Genomic DNA, 12,559 nt, shown 5'->3' on the forward strand with positions numbered 1-12,559 from the left:
TAATAGGAATATATTAGCATTGACCCTAGACTTTCATAATGTTCTACATGGTCCTGGAAGTTCACACAGGACAATAAAAAGCAAATTCAGAGAGTGAATATTTAAAAATAATCTCTGATGACATATACATGATTCCCAAGGAACTTTTTGCACAGCAGGTGCCTTCTTTGTTGACTTGAAACAATCTGTTTGTCTAATTGACACATACAGAAATCTACCTTTCTGGTTTCTGAAATGAAATGATGGGTTTGGAATTTTGATTTATGGCTACATATGGCTTCATAGATCTTAGATTTCTTGAAACTCAATTGTTGTTATTCTTGCATTTCCATGACCTATCCTGTATGCTGAATTTTCATTTGTTGCAGAATGGCAGGGGTGACATATGATGACTTATGGAATAAGACCTGAAAAACAAAAACCCCAAACAAATCAAAACCCATTGGAAAATCCTTACAATTTGTCATTAAAAAAATACCTAGAAAATTAATAGCTCAGGACCTGTAGCAACATGGTATAGAAAGGTAATGTATCACTGTCTGGGCTTATGCTTATTTTCTGGTTCATTGCTGTTATCTTAAGGAGATTGTAGTAGAATCATGGAATCATTTAATTTGCATGAGATCTTTAAGATCCTTGAGTTCAACCATAAACCTAACACTGCCAAGTCCACCACTAAACAATGTCCCTCAGTGCTACATCTACATTGCTTTTAAATACCTCCAGGGTTGGTGACTCAACCACTTGCCTATTACACTGCTTGATAACACTTTCAGTGGATAAATTTTTCCTAATATCCAATCTAAACCTCCCCTGGTGCATCTTGAGGCTATTTCCTCTTGTCCTATTGTTTGTTACATGGGAAAAGAGATGGACCCCCACCTCACTACCATCTCCTTCTCAGTTGTAGAGAGCCATCAGGGCCCCCCTGAGCCTCCTCCTCTCCGGACCAGCCCCCCCAGTCCCCTCAGCCGCCCCCCACCAGCCTCGTGCCCCAGCCCCTTCCCCAGCCCCTGCCCGGCTCTGGACACGCTCCAGCCCCTCCACGTCCCCCTGGCAGTGAGGGGCCCAAAGCTGAACACAGGATTCGAGGGGCGGCCGCACCAGGGCCCAGCACAGGGGGACGGGCACTGCCCTGGCCCTGCTGGCCACACTGTTCCTGACACCAGCCAGGCTGCTGCTGGCCCCCGTGGCCACCCGGGCACAGGGCTGGCTCCTGCCCAGCCGGCCCAGCCAGCCCCCCCAGCCCCTTTCCCGCCGGGCACCTTCCCAGCCCCCTGCCCCAGCCTGCAGCGCTGCAGCGCTGCCTGGGGCTGTTGTGCCCCACGGGCAGGGCCCGGCACGGAGCCGGGTTGAACCTCACACAACCGGCCTCGGCCCCTCGCCCGGCCTGCCCAGATCTCTTTCCTGGTTTTATCCCTTTTCTTCTTCAAATCTAAAGCTCTTTTAGAGAACCCTGCTCACTGCTGCACAAATATCCTTCTGCTCCTTGAGATGGGTGTAGCCCACCTGTTGCCAGCAGGCCTGGTGTCATGCAGACTAACCCATTATCAAAAAAACCCCATATTCTGTTGGTGACACCAGGCTTGGAGCCAGGTATCAATCTCCTGTGTCAGCCTGTTTCTTTCCTCATCACTTCCTTCAACTGGAAGGATAGAGAACACTGCTTGTGCTCCTGATCCCCCAACCTGATGCCTCAAGGCGCTGAACTCTCTCTTGATTGCCCTTGGATTTCTTATTGCAACTCCTTTGCTGTCTACATGAAAAATCAATCATTGATAGTAATCTGAGGCCATACCAGGATAGGAAGCTTTCTCTTCACATCTTTAACCTGGGCCCAGGGAGGCAGCAGACTTCCCTAAGGAATGGGCGCAGTGTGCATGTTGGGCCTTCTCTTCCCCTAAGGACAGTCTTCTACAACAGTGACCTGTATCATAATGTATACTCTGAAATTTAAAAATCTCATGCCAGGTGTTTCTTCTATTGAGGAGAAAATAATACAGATTAGCAAGACCTTATCATGTGTAGTTTTAGTATTTTTCTCGTTACAAATCTGATCACTCCAAACATAATGGAAAACATGTTCAATTTCATAGCTTCTTGGGAGCAATGTGCTCTTTTTAATGAAAATGCATTTTCACTTAGTTATCATCTCAGCTGAACTTGTGTGATGGCAGATAATTTTTATTTATCTAATGAAATAATTCTCTTCCCCCCCCCCCCCCCCTTCTTTTTCTATTTTATGTGTGTTGAATTAAGACCATGGGTGGAATCTTTGAAAAAGACCTGTGAGTTATGGTGTACTTTTGAATTTCCCTGAAAATTCCTAGTTTTTACAATGTTTAAAAATTGAGTTGTTTACTATCAGTCAGTCTGTCTGGTCACCAGCAGTATGAATCAGTAGAGAAAAGGTGATCAACCCTAGAGGTTTGATTCAAAGTGTTTTCTGCTCAAGCATAATACTGAAAGCAGCATTCACATCCCAGATTCCCACGCATCCCTTGGAGGTTGTCTTCAATCTGTAAAAAGCCTCTTCACCAGTTCAGGATCTGATTTTTGTAGCTAAACAGACCAGTTCCACAGATTTATTGTTTTCTAAATTGTGTCTTAACTCTGCTTCCACTGAACATGCTACAGTTGACTTCAGATGAACCACAAGGCCAGTATTAAGCATATAATATTCTGACTTAGTTCATTGAAAAGTCAATAAATCTGTCTGGCATAATAGAAAATATTTTCAGCAAAGCAGTCACTATGAAAGAATTTTGTAAATTCTAAATTTATTTCCACTTGGAGAGTCCAATATGTATGCCTGGGGCTATAAAATCAGAAATAATCTTTGGGGATGGGGGCCAAACAAGAAGCATAACAGTTATGTGAAAGATTAAACTATTGGCTATCTACTTAAGTGAAAAATATGCATGTAAATTAATAATTCTATAATTCCTCTAAATCATAAGACTTAGTTGATTATGTCATCAACATTATCAAAATAATAAATTGGATATGAATTAACTGACTTAAATGTCACTTGGTTTCCTGCTATGTAGTATGTTATTTAGATAGTAAAGGAGAACTTTTTAGCCTTCTGAATATCCAGGCAGATTAAGGATGAGGGAATACTGCAATCTTAAAATTCTGCATCAGTTCTAAGCACTTTGTCTCTTAACTGGGCTTACATACTAGCTTTATTATTAAAATTTATTTTGGGGTCTTTCTTGCAGGCCTACAAGATCATTCTGTATTTCCATGCATAGCATTGTACATATTTACACTTAATGATATTTCCCAATTTAAAAAGCATATAAAGAAAAGGTCAGGGCATAGAGGTTGAGCAAATTAATAAGTAGATCAGGATGGCAGATAGGAAAATGTAATTAAACCAAGTATTCAATGCATATGCAGTCAGTAGTAGTGATCATTTCTCTCCATCTGCCTAGTACTGTTTATCGCAAACTCACATATATTTTTTTTTTTTAACATACTACAGCATGGCTTTGCACTAAAGACATGTACCTAGTTAGGCAATTTTCTGAACAGATCACACGATAATACTAAAGACTGATGCAGCTAGTTAGGCAATTTTCTGCAGTAAGAGATCATACTATAACACTGATCTCTCTATCCATCCAGCTCTTGAAGGATCACTTTAAGCAAAGGATCTTTGTCATGACAGCTGGAGTGAACACTCAAGGCAGACAGATGCCACTGTGAGCTGAAGTGCACCTAAAGGATGATGTGTAGGTGGAAGACATGAGAGGAGCACTTTTTCTTTGTTATAGGCCCAGTGATAATAGTCCGAGTCCAGGTTTCCTGTGTGCTCTCAGGATGCAAGAATCAAAGCTGTTTCTCCAGAAAAAGACCTTGGAAAACTATGCATACTCATGAAAGACTTTCTCATAAAAAAATCTAGAGAAGCAGTGTGAAAAACTAAGACAATTTGTTGACTGCATCAAGTAATCGGTTCTATATTTTTCAATCATAAATTGATATGTGTACTCAGGTTTAAATTCCTGTAGGGTAGATCTTCTGAAGCTACTTTCCATACTTCTGACAGAATGAAGAGGAACTTAAACTTTCTTCAGATTTCCAGTATGACTAGTTTGAAACAGTTAATTGGTCTCAATCATTCCTTACTAAGTGTTGAGCACTCTGAGCTGCTTGCTTGACAGTTACCCACTTGAACAGTACGGTGTGGAGCATTTTTTCTTCTGTAGAATAGTTCAGGTACCTGAGGTCATAGAGACACAAGTTAATGGCTGCTGACCGGCTGTGAACTACTAGCGTGAAATTGTTGCTGATAATGATTGTTTAATTGCTGCTTCATGGTACATGTAACAGATAAATATTGATTCTGGAAGACTGGGTTCTTTAAGGAATGAAAGTTTTGAAGTCCAATGTTTTTCTTGACATGTATGCCTTTTGGTTGGATTCTTTAGCATCTAATGATGCAGAGTCTGCTCTGGTCCTTTTCTTCTATGGCATCTGCCCTGTACCTGGTCACTGATATTCATGAAACTTGAGTTAAATTCTCTGAGATAACTATCTTTAATCAAATTTGGTTAAAATTAACCAGTAGGCTTCTACGTTATTGAGGGAAAATGGAGAGACTGATGAAGAAAAAATCTTCTATATTTGTGTCTCCCAAAATACCTGGAAAAAGGCCTCTGATAGCAATGTCACAATATACATTGAAGAACTTCAAATATAAATAATTTCTCAACACGGGGAGACTTCTGACAAATCCTCAAAAGCAATCCAAATACCTGCCCCTTTTCTTGTTTATGATCTCATTTTCTGTAGTGGAATATAATTTTAATGAGATGTCTGCTCATATAGGCTAAAGGTTCAGCATTGAAGGTGGCCATATAAAAATAGCAATACTATCTGCTCACATAGTAGAGTTGAAATCCCTAGAATGACATGGCAGAAGCAGGGGTAGTAAACATTCTGGCCAGCAATAGTTGTGGGCTCATGTGGTCTACGGTTTTATAGTGCCCATTAAGCTCTGATTTTCGCTGCTGAGAAAGAAGAGCATCACTGTCAGGTCACTAGCGATTCCACTGCCTTGTCATTATTTCTGCTGCCTATGTGGCTCCGCTCCACTGAATGTGCTGCCTGTGATTTCATTTGAATATATGGTGATAAAAGATTCGTCCAACTTCAGCTGAATGATAAAACATCCATTCAGTGTCATGCAAGCACGTATGTCCTTCCTTATTCTCCACCACATAATCCTGCACCACTAAGGCAGCAGAAATATTAACATTGCCTTTGGTGGCAGTAGCCTAATGCTGGACAGTTTAAAGCTTCTTGAAAGTTTGTTAAGGGCAACAAGATATAGAAGGATAGGCTTCAAGCACAACTAAGTGGTCAGACACGCAGGACAAGCTGCCGGGAGCTGTGTCTGAGTCAAACAAGCTGGCAGCACAGGTGCCAGCGCTGAGGTCGCAGCGGACTGTAAGGTGTGATGGGTACTTGTGCGAAGGTGGCTGCTTCTAGCAGTGGTATTACCCCCTCCTGCGCTCACAGCAAGAGAACAGGGACAGCAGGCTGGGGTCCTCAGAGCTAGTTCCAGCTACTGCACCCCCCCCATATTTTTTCCTTTTGATTCCCCTCCCATGGCTCGAATGACTGGCTCTTCACACTTGGAGCATTGAACTTGAGTTTTTGTCTGTCTTACTGAGGAGACTTAAGCCAGGGCTGATGCACAGAGAAAATACAATGCAGTATTTTCCTATGAAGAGTTACTCACTGCTGTTCAGACACTTCTACTCTCTCCCTATCTTAACTGCTGCAATACTTTTAGTTTAACACATCCTTCCCTGTATACATAGCACTTAGGAAATGATTGCTTTCTTCCCCACCTATAAACTGTGCTGAGATGTCTTTGGTTTGTTGCCACATAAATGAGTACAAGTTGTGTGTATGCCAGGAAATAACAAATACCAATCTATTGTCACTTACTTTTTATATGGCTATTTTCATCTGAGGATATTAAATCACCTTAGAACTACCAGTTAGCTCAGAACAGGTTTTACTGCATCTCTGAAGTTAAAAAGTAGTGAAATAAGATATTTCAAGTTTTTATAAATATTTTTGATGCCTTGTTTTTTGTTCTATTGTATTATTATTATTATTATTTGAATTCTAGAGCTCAGTGAACTCTCCCAGACTGTGTTTCAGCTATATGTAATCTGATTGTCATAGACACAGAAGGGCACTTCAAGCCAGGATTGTGTCCACCCTCCCATGCAACTGATGGTCTGCAGCTTTGCAGTGGAATCACCACGCTGGGCCACACTGGCATATACCTTTCTACATAGAGTAAGAGCATGTTCCTGTGAACAAGATGTGTGCATGAAATTGCAGTATAATTCCTTTTCTGTATTCTAGAGAGCTCAAAATTGTTTAATGTTTCTTAAACATGAATCCAACTCTTTACATTTCCAGGAATGCAGCTTTTCCCAAGATTTGTGGTGGGAGGAGAGAAGGGATTAAGATCACTTATTTTAAATCCTGTTGTTGCCATTTAGATAAACTAGAGGAAACCAATACTTTGAGTTTGAATGAAAAGTTCTTAGACATGTCTGTGATACTGTAGTTATGCCCTTATATATGTCAGGCAGAAAAGTTAGATAGACATTATATTAAGAGTTGAAGTTCATCTTTAGTAGAATCTGCACAGGCGCAATTGTCCACTGTACAGCAAATTAAACAGTACCTTCTTGTCATTTAAGAAAGTTCTTAAAATCATTTTCCCATGTTTTTCTGTGCTTTGTTGGATTAAGATGAAGTACTCGGTGCTACTAAGTGCTCAGTGCTGCTCTAGGGAATTTCTTCATGAAGGATGTCAAATAGTTGTATGTCATGACCTTGCTGAAAAATCATCATGATGATGTTGTGGGTGCCTTCCTTATGGATAGGTTTATCTCAATGAATGTCTCTGTACTGTCATTTTGATACCTTTCTCATTACTATCAGTCACTTGTTCAATGCCAAAAAACCTGATTTTTTTTCTTCCGTCTGAGTGATAGGGTTATCTAAATTGTCCTCCTCTCCAGTTTAGCACTGCAATTCATAATGCTATGAGGAAAACAATTTGTTTCCCATTTCACCGTAAATTAAGGCTTTATATTTGTTTCTAGTGGATTTATTTGAAACAGTCAAAAACTTTTAATGCAGTTGGGCCCTTCTTTGTCCTCCTGTGTCTTTGAAAAGCTTTCCCTTATATCATTTACCTTTGTAATGCCCTCAGAAGAATATGGATAAGATTTTCAGCAGCAATAAGATGATATTCAACTTCCATTAATTTCCATTTTTTCCTTCTTAATTGCTTTGATGCTTTAAAAACCATAACTTATGTTCATGACATTTTTTTAGAGCAGTATTGACTAACCACCCCAGAGTATTAGGGGTTTCCCTGCCTTCCCCAGTTTTCTTCTCCTATAGTATTTTTTACCTTGAGGTAATGGAGGTCTTTGGAAATGAAGTTTATGAATGGAAATAATAGCATTCATGAATGCAAGCTCATTATCACAGGAATCCCTTTACAGATCTGAAATTAAAATGAGTTTCATAGTTATCATCAGTATAGAAAGACACAAATACTCAGTAATAATCATTCTATTTTTAAAATGACAGTTAATTTCTTAATTTGTATTTGATTAGCTGGGAATTGTTAGCTATGTTAAATTTGTGTCTTAAATTCTTCTGCTATTTTTGGTCAGTTGCAGAAAACAAATGCATACTGTCATAAACTTGCATTTAAATGGTTTGCTTTAGCAATAAATTATTCTGCTTGTAGGAAGAGGGAAAAAAATTATTCTGGGGTCAAGGTCAGTAAAAAATTCACATCAGCATAGAAGATATATTTGAGTGTGTTATTTAGTAACTTGAACATTTGCAGTGTTCAGTAATTCCACATTACAGTAAAAGGGATGATTTATCAAAATCTACTGCACAATCAATTTATAACAACAAAATAGATGACTATTTGCCTGGCTTCAGTGCTACTGAATTATCTATGTGAAACAGTGGAACTATGTAAAATAAATGCTTCATAGGAGGCATCTTCTAAAAAATACTAGTATTACTAGCCACTCTCCCCAGTTCTACATAAAAGTGTTAGTTCAAGAGAGTATATACACTTCAATAGGAAATTATAAATTATTTGGGGACTAATTGAAGGCCCTGAGGTGAGGCCTTGAGATGTTTTCAAAAATTCAGTCATAAAAGCTGAGATTCCCAAAGTGTCTAAATGATAAAGGACTAAAGCACATGAAGTGCTGATTCTCCAACTCACAGTCTGGGTGTCTGGAAACATGCAACCACCAGTTGCAGGAGGTGGACGGGATGTCCCAGAGGTTCCCTGCAATTCTGTCACGTTTTATGGCCTCTGAAGTATGTCCCATTGGTCCCTGCCAGACACGAGAGAGCTGGCTTTCTTCTGCTCTCTTCTAATAACTTTTATGTTCCTCTTAAAATGGGAAAGTAGAAACCTTATAAAAAAATATAAGTAAATGGCTACCGTGGTTTAACCCCAGCCAGCAGCTAAGAACCACACAGCCGCTCACTCACTCCTCCCAGGGGGATGGGGGAGAGGATCAGAAGAGTGAAAGTGAGAAAACTCATGGGCTGAGATAAAGACAGTTTAATAAGTAAAGGAAAAGCTGCACATGGAAGCAAAGCGAAACAAGTAATTCACTGAACACTTCCCATGGGCAGGCAGGTGCTCAGCCATCCCCAGGAAAGCAGGGCTCCATCACACCTAACAGTTACTTGGGAAGACAAATGTCCCCCCTTTCCTTCTTCTTCCCCAGTTTTATGTGGTGAGCACGACATCATATGGTATGGGATATCCCTTGGGTCAGCTGTCCCGGCTGTGCCCCCTCCCAACTCCTTATTCCCCCCCATCCACTCGCTGGTGGGGTGGGGTGAGGAGCAGGAAAGGCTTTGGTGCTGTGCCAGCCCTGCTCAACAATAACAAAACCATCCTTGCAAAAAACACTTTTTTTCATCAGAAATCCAAAACATAGCCCCATACTAGCTACTATGAAGAAAATTAACTCTATCCAAGCCAAAATCAGCACAATGGCAAAAAGAAATATTACAAAAATATTTTATTCTTTACAAGTTACAAACTTTATTCATAATCTGTATTACAGGAAGCTAAAACAACACATGAATGATGCATTTTGACTTTACTGATCTGTTGTGACAGAAATTTACTCTTTCTGGCAGGTTAGAGCATGTGGATGCAAAAAGGCGCTGTCAAAACATTTTCTATCAGATTGGCTTAGGATCACATGTAATTGAACAAGATACACATTTGTAGGTAATGTACAGCTGGATTTACAGAGTCATCTGAGAAGGTGAGTGAAGGTCATGGAAGCTGGATGTCTAACCAGGGGACAAATTTGTAAATCCTAATAAATGCTTAGCTGTGTTGTTAGTACTTAGACTTATACTTCACAGGAGAAAGGATGCTCAAACAGACTCAGAATGAGCTCAGGGTAAAACCAGAAATAGTACTGCTACATTAGGTGGGTCGTGAAGACAGACCAGCTTCAAGTTCTGATTTGGTACTAGCTCGGGTTGTCTGCGATATCATCCAGATGTACCTTAGTTTGGAGAAGTAGCTCTGATAATACCAGTGGATTCACTGCTTTTGTTCCCTGTTACCAAAATAAATGCATGAAATAATCCTTAAAATGACAGGGAAAGGAGAGGAGCACAAAATCAGAATCTGGGTATTTTTACTGACAGTGTTTCTTGACTTTGGCTTGGAGCTCTAGTATAGTATCTGTAAGATCCATGTTATTGATTAAAGTTCAGTTAAATCTGAAGAAAATGGATACAGAAGCATGCTCTCACGGTTCTGTATTCTAGGAATGGGTTTTACAGTGTATGCTTATGAAATTCTATCTACTCCTTGTCCCAAATGTAGGAAGTTATTGTAATTCTTCAATTTATGGATCATGCAGGGAGTGATTAAGCAGGTGTATTTTGTGATAGGTGTAAATTAGAAAGGAATGTGCCTCTGAGTGTTTTTGTATACATGTGATTCCCCTTTTTATCTCAAGAAAAGATTTAGTTAGATAACCAGGAAAAAGTGTGGCACTTTGTGTGTATTAATAGCTTCTCATACAAGACTCTCCAAGCACCTGAAGACAGATAAATACTAATAAGCAATGTTTACAACACTGTTGTGAATGCCCTGAAATTTCTTGCATTCAACCCTCATGAAATACTTTGCTTGCCAAGGATGAACGCTCATGCAATGCACTATTTTTTGAGACTAAGTACTGTATGAATACTTGAATTTGAATTTGATCAAAGATATTTATGCTCTAACACTCATATCTGTTGTTCACTATTTGTTATTTACTGTTCTCTATTTACCTGCTTAGGATGTTTCAGGCATCTGTTTGGACAGCAGAAAAAAAAAAAGAAGTCAGTTGGTTTAGATCACAAACCGCATGCAATGAATAATGGCTAACAGGCAGCCGAAGGGAACACTTCGGGACTCAGGAGAGCTGAAATGTGCTCACCAGAACTTCACCTTTATCACTGAATAGAATAGAATTATTTGTTTGCCAGTGTTACACAAAAAAAAAGGGTTATGTTCCCGTATTGAGCCATTATCAATGCTCCCCCCCAATGATTTTATTAACTCCCTAGTGCAACAATTTGAGATTACTGTGAAGCAAGACTCCAAAACTTATTGAAATTGAATTTATATAACTATATATTTTCAGGCATATCTATAAAAGGAAGTGATTTGTTTCTCTTAAAACAGCAAATCAGGAACAAAACCAGAAACAGAATCCAAGACTTTTTGATTCTGGCTTTCCAGGTCTAAGTAGTAAATTTTGATGTCTATTCTATAATCTGTGAAAGAAAATGAAATTACATTAAAGGGAAAATTAAGCTCAACGTATTGCAAGATTTCATTATATTACAGTCTGGTTTAGTACAGAAATATAATTTAAAAAATAAAGCTTTCAAAAAGCACTAATATGCAAATGGTTTTATATGTTGATTTACCATTTTCCTTTGTTTTGTACCTCTTGAAAGTCTAATGCACAGTTTTGGGTAAGAGATACCAGCCCTGTACTGCCTGAAATATCTTTAATGATCTAATTTGATTGCATAGAAAATAGAGAATATAGTAACTGAACAGGCTTCCCTAGGTGTTGAAAAAGCATAGTTCAGTCTTTCCATTTATGAGTAATAAGTACAATGTGATATTTCCTGAGTATCTGGCTTGTGGTAGAGGGTAACATCTTACTATTATTTATCTGTTTCCCAGGTAATAAAATTAGAGGTCCTCAGAGTTAAATATTCATGCCTGCATCTGCTGAAAAAAGCAAACAATCAAAGAAAGTATATAAAACCTCAGCTGCTAGGGCAAAGTGTCAAGTTATATTAGTAGTAAAAATGTCCCACCCTACAGATTTTCATGCAAAGCTCAGACCATTTAAAAAATGATCCAGACTTCCTTTAGCTGTTACTTACCTTCCAAACTCTTTTTGATAACTGGCTGTTTCTTTCCCACTTTCCCCTTCTTCTACTGTAAAATGAGATATCCTGATAGTTTTTCCATCTACAACTGCTTTTGAAAAATGTGTGAGCAGGATTTTATTAACTGGTTAACTCCAAAAGAAAAGGAGCTGGATGTGATGACCCAAGACTCATCTAGTCTCCTTGACCTATGAAATGTTTTGGCTCAACTACAACAAATACGTCAGAATGATTACTGAAGGAGAGAAAAGGACAAATTACTTTCAGTCATTGAATTGCTGTGAATCCTTTTTAAAATAAGGTCTAATCAACTAAAGCATTATTTCTTTTTAAGTCTTGTAATTGTTCCATTGTCAGGGAAGCTTATCAGAAGTACCAAAGCAGAGTATTGGTATAAAATGAACCTGGCTTATACTAAATCCCCAGTGAGTCATTCTGTTGTGACAGATATCACTACCAGCTAAATGTCCATCCAAAACCCCTAAGTCTTGTAAAATAGAAACAAAACAACAGGAAAAGCTTGTTTAGTTTTCAGTCAGAGATCTCAGTTTATATATAGGCAAGAGATTCTTCCCATTTAAATGATAAGTGACCTGGGATTTTCTAGGACTTGTTTTAACTTCATATCATCAAAGTCAACAAGACTGACTGGAATCACAAGCTGGGTGAGGCTGAACCTCTTGGAAAAATCCATCTCATTCTGCAGGGTGACAAGAAGAGATTTTTCTTATATGAATTCTGTGGAACGTGTCCAATGTAGGATCCTATAATACCTGTTTTCTTCAGATAAGTTTTTTCTAGACTATAAGAAAATTCTAGAACTGCTCAGTGTCTTTGGATTTGTTTTTGGTATGCCCAGTTGGATTTTTAAATGTACTTAAAAATCTAGTCCATAAAATGTTCCTAGGAGGTGTGCTAGTGATGAACTAAAATAAGAAGGCTTGAAAAACACTAGAGAAATAGAAGTGGGACAAAAATGTTAAATGAAAAGAAAAAGGGGAAGCACTTGTTTCATAGTTAATTTTGAATACAT

At 38.9% G+C, this 12,559-nt stretch overlaps 1 long non-coding RNA gene across 2 annotated transcripts in view; it reads left to right on the forward strand.

Annotated features, from left to right (window-relative positions):
* Positions 1-878, forward strand: part of LOC308053772 — a 91,831-nt gene extending 90,953 nt beyond the window's left edge. For both annotated transcript variants that reach the window (XR_013923793.1, XR_013923794.1), the window contains exon 3: positions 1-878. This exon is cut by the window's left edge. This is a non-coding gene — a long non-coding RNA (uncharacterized lncRNA).
* The last annotated feature ends 11,681 nt before the right edge of the window (positions 879-12,559 follow it).

Source organism: Falco punctatus (genome assembly GCF_963210335.1).
Source record: "Falco punctatus genome assembly, chromosome: 15".
Classification (NCBI taxonomy): Eukaryota; Metazoa; Chordata; class Aves; order Falconiformes; family Falconidae; genus Falco; species Falco punctatus.